The following is a 5,376-nucleotide window of genomic DNA, read 5'->3' on the forward strand; positions in this document are numbered from 1 at the left end:
TTTGTCATATCCTGCCCTATCCGACGTCTCCCTTCACCCACTTTTCTTTTGTCCGTCCCCCAGGGAGGAAGTCACATATAGTTCCTTGTAATCGGTTCCCTCTTTCCAAGCCATTCTCCCTCTACCCTCCCAGTATCGCCACTCACACCACTGGTCCTGAAGGCATCATCTGCCCTGGATTCCCTGTGTCTCCATCAACTGATACTTTAACCGAACCATTGCCCTGTCCCATAGCGAAAGCATCCCTACCTGAGCACCAGCAAAGCCCAAATTTGCGAGGAGAAGTTGTAACTTCACTAAAGAATCAATAGAGTCGGTAGATGAACTACTTTTATTTCCATCCCTTTGTCCTAGATTAGTGAAAATGGCTTTGGAGAAAACAGGGTCCTATTCATTGCTGATTTAAGATATATACCACATTCTATATTTTCTTTATTTTTTAAAATAATTTTATTAGGGGCTCATACAACTGTTATCACAATCCATACATACATCAATCATGTAAAGCACATTTGTACATTCATTGCCCTCATCCTTCTCAAAACATTTTCTCTCCACTTAAGCCCCTGGCATCAGCTCCTCATTTTTTCCCCTTCCTCCCCATTGCCCCCTCCCTCATGAACCCTTGATAACTTATAAATTATTATTTTGTCATATCTTGCACTGTCCGATGTCTCCCTTCACTCACTTTTCTGTTGTCCATCCCCCAGGGAGGAGGCTATATGTAGATCCTTGTAATCCGTTTCTATATTTTCTTGTTTGATTTGTACATATTTAAATTTTGTGACCTTTCAGAAATATCACATATGAAATGACCATCTCCTTATATTCATGCATGGAGCTGAGAACTATTTTGACAGAACACTGCACAGAACACCAGCTTATGCTCCAAGAATCTTTTTCAACCAACGGAAAGGAAAGCAGAAAAGAAAAATTCCTGTCTACTGAAGAGCAAAGAATAATAATGACACTAACAAGGAATAATAATGGTAGGCTTTTTCCTCAATTGTCAAAGAAAGAGTTCAGAAATTATCATTAGAATTCTGCTTTGTCAAAATATTAAATAAAAGTGAGCATAGAATAAAAATATTTTCAGAAATAAATTGCTCAGAAACGTTTCCTTCCACAAACTCTTTTTAGGAAGTTAGTTGAAGAGGACAGATTTAGAAATATTGAAATAAGCCAAGAACAAAAGAAGACATAAAAGTCAGGGAAAAAATATCTGTTACCCCAGGAAGCAAGGAAGAGAGAACTTCAAGTACAAAGAATAATTTCAAGAGTAGCGTCTCGAGGTGGAAATAAGATTCTTAATAAATATCATGATGGGACATTGGGGAGAAAATTGAAAATATGATAAAGAAAAGAGTGCAACAAAATGAAAATCATCTTACAAATTCCGTGAAAGAAATCAACTAAGTAATAAAGGGAGTGTGCTCATAATCTTTTGGTCTGCCAACAACGTTATATACAATTAGTCATGTTGGCCTGGAGAAGGACACTGTGTTTAGTGAAAAGAGGAAGAACCCCTTGACACAAGTGGGCACGGTAGCTACAACAGTAAGTTCAAACAGCAACGGTTCGGAGGATGCCACAGGCCTGGGCATGTTTTGTTCTGTCCTACAGAAGTTCACAAGGCTCTGGGATTTGACGGAATACCCATTAAGATGCTTCAGAAAGCTGAAGAAGCGCTAGTAGAAATCACTAGTCTATGCCAGGAAATTTGGGAAACTATCCCATCAACTGACTGGACAATATCCTTATTTATACCCATTCCAAAGAAAGGTGACCCAACAGAATGCTCAACCTATAGAACGATATCTATCATTGCTGATGTCAGATGGATCTTGACTCAAAGCAGAAAATATCAAAAAGATGTTTACTTGTGCCTCATTGACTATATGAAGGCATTGGACTGTGTGGATCATAATAAACTGTGGATAACCTTGGAAAGAATGGGAATTCTAGAAGGCTTAATTTGCTCATGTGGAACTTGTACCTGGATCAAGTAGCAGACATGCCAACAGAACAAGGGAATACTGCACTGTTTAAAATCAGGAAAAGTGTGCCTCAGGGTTGTATTCTCTCACCAGACTTGTCCGATCTATATGCTGAGCAAATCATCAGAGAAGCTGGAGTATATGAAGAAGAGTGAGGCATTAGGGTGGGATTTAGGCTTATTAACAACCTGAGATATGCCATTGTCACAACTTTGCTTGCTGAAAGTGAAGAGGACTTGAAACACTTACTGATAAAGATGAAAGATTTTAGCTTTCAGTAGGGATTACAACTCAATGTAAGAAAGACCAAAAAGAAAAAGAAAGACCAAAATCCTCACAACTGGACCAATAAGTAACAATGTGGTAAGAGGAGAAAGTTGAAGTTGTCGAGGATTTTGTCTTCCTTGGATCCACAATCAAAGCTCATGGAAGCAGCAGTCAAGAGATCAAAAGACCCTCTGCATTAGGTAAATCTGCTGCACAAGACCTTTTTAGAGTATTGAAGAGCAAGGATGTTTCTTTCAGTAAGGCATGCATCCATTGCCTCATATGCATATGAAAGTTGGAATAAGGAAGACCAGAGACTAATCGAAGCATTTGAATTGTGGTGCTGGAGAAGAATATTGAAAAGTGCTGTGGACTTCTAAAAGAACAAACATCTGTACGGGAAGAAGTGAGGCCAGACACCAGCCTGTGTGATCACCAGGTAGCGATGGGATCAGGTATCAGGCATCAAAGAACAAAACATCCTATCATTGTGAATGAGGGGGAGTGCAGAGTGTCCATCTGTAGGCAACTGGACATCCCCTTACAGAAGGGTCACGGGGAGAAGACGAGCCAGTCAGGGTGCAGTGTAGCACCGATGAAACATGCAACTTTCCTCTAGTTCTTCAATGAGTGCTCTTCCCCACCATCATGATCCCAATTCTACCTTACAAATCCACCTAGACCGGAGGATGCACACTCGTACAGATAAGAGCTGGAAACACAGGGAATCCAGGACAGATAAACCCCCTCAGGACCAATAATGAGAGTAGAGATACCAGGAGGGTAAAGGGGAGAAGGGGGAACCGATCACAGTGATCTACATATAACCCCCTCCCTGGGGGAAGGACAACAGAAAAGTGGGTGAAGGGAGACATCAGACAGTGTAAGACACAGAAAAATAATAATAATTTATAAATTATTAAGGGTTTGGGAGGGAGGGAGGAAGGGGAAAAAAATGATGGCTGTTCCTATCGCCGCGTCTCCAGAGGAAGATTCCACCTGGGAGTTTCTCAGACGGATTCTTGACCTTTCAATGAAAGTACTGAAACAAGATGGGAAATACTTTACACATGGGAACTGTGTCAATTTGACGGAAGCCCTGTCGCTCTATGAAAACAGCTCGGGCACCTCTATTGCCCTGTGGAATTCTCCAAAGAGATCATCTGTGTCCCTTCATACCTGGAACTGTGGGTATTTTACACTGTGCGGATACCGACTAAACCTTGAAGATGAACGTCACCCTCCACACGGTGGTTGGCATCTGAATGAGTTGGGAAATTGATTGTGAATTCCTTATTTTTTAATTAAGTATTATTATCTTTAATTTTAAAAAGTAAATGGAAAATGTATCTTTTGATGCGCTAGGGTGGTCTTTTTTGTTGTTGTTGTTTAAGTCAGCTTAAGAACGATCGAGCAGCACAGTCAAAGCTGCTTCATACACTGAACACCTAGAATATGATTTTTGTTTATTTCCTACCTCTCCAACCCCCCATTTGATTTTGATTTTGGTAAACCTCCTATTTGAATGTTTGGAGAAATGAGCATCATTATTTTGTTCCTAAGGGAAGTCTTGTCCAAAAATTGACTTAGCTATTAAGATTTGGTGCTTATAAAAGAGAGTTAAATAAAATAATAGCATTGCTCCCATTAAAGTTACAAAAGAACAATAAAAAAGTTTAAAAAGAAGTAAGGCCAGAGTGATTCTTAGAGGCAAGGATGCTAAGACTTCGTCTTACACACTTTGGACATGTTGTCAGGAGAGACCAGTCCCTGGAGAAGGACATCGTGTTTGGTAAAGTGGTGGGAAGGCAGCAAAGGGAAAAAAGGCCCTCAACAAGAAGGCCTGACCCAGTAGCTGCATCAGTGGACTCGTGCATGGGAATAGTTGTGAGGATGGCACAGGACTGAGAGTGTTCTGTTCCGTTATGCACAGGGTCGCTGTGAGTCCAAGCCGACTCAATGGCAGCTAACAACAACAAAAGGTCACTCCGAGTAAATACCAACTCAGCAACTCCTAACAACACGTCAGGTTGGAGTAAACTTGACTATTTGATTGATAACTTTTACAATCAACCTATTGACCAAAAAAAGCATCAATTACCACATTTCATCATTCCTAAAACTCATTGTTTTTCATTTTGATACATCTTATGAACAATCGTGCCTAATAGTGATAATCCAGGATATATTTTCTTTCCTGAATTTTGTTCTTCTTAGATATGGACAAGAGGGCTTCATCTCACAGCAAACTTGTGCACAACAGAACAATATGCTTCCCAGTCCTGCACCAGCTTCACAATTGTTATGCTCCAGCCCATTGTTGCAGCCACTGTGCCAATCTAGCTTGTTGAGGGTCTTGCCTTTTTTCACTGACCCTCAACTTTACCAAGCGTGATGTCCTTCTCCAGGAACTGACCTCTCCTGATAACATGTCCAAAGTATGTGAGACAAAGTCTCACCATCCTTGCTTCTAAGCAGCATTCTGGCTGTACTTCTTCCAAGACAGATTTGTTTGTTCTTCTGGTGGTCCATGGTCCTTGCAATATTCTTTGCTAACATGCTAACTCAAATGCATTAGTTCTTCTCAGATCTTCTTTATTCGTTGTCCAGCTTTCACATGTAAATGAAACAACTAAAAAGAACTTGAATCAGACATTCCTGAGTTCTCAAAGTGGTATCTTTGCTCTTGAACACTTTAAAGATGTCTTGTGACCCAGATTTGCTCAGAGCAATATATCATTTGTTTTCTTCCATAAGCGTCAATTGTGGATCCAGATAAACCAAAACCCTTGACCACTTCAATCTTTTCTCTGTTATCATGATGTTGTCTATTGGTCCAACTGTGAAGATTTTGGTTTTCTTTATAATGCCTTGCAATCTATACTGAAGACTAGTATTTGATCCTCCTTAGCCAGTGCTTCAAGTTGTCTTGGCTCTTCAGCAAGCAAAATTCTGTGATATGCAGGTCCAAGGTTGTTAAGGAGCCTTCCTCCAATACTGATGCCACATTCTTCATCACATAATCTACCTTCTCAGATTATTTCTTCAGCATAAAGTTTGAATAAGTGTGGCGAACGGATACAATGCTAATAAACACCTTTCCTAATTTTAG

The sequence above is a fragment of the Echinops telfairi genome, unplaced genomic scaffold (assembly GCF_000313985.2).
Source record: "Echinops telfairi isolate 266 unplaced genomic scaffold, ASM31398v2 ScPeMD7_3533;HRSCAF=4204_0, whole genome shotgun sequence".
Lineage (NCBI taxonomy): Eukaryota > Metazoa > Chordata > Mammalia > Afrosoricida > Tenrecidae > Echinops > Echinops telfairi.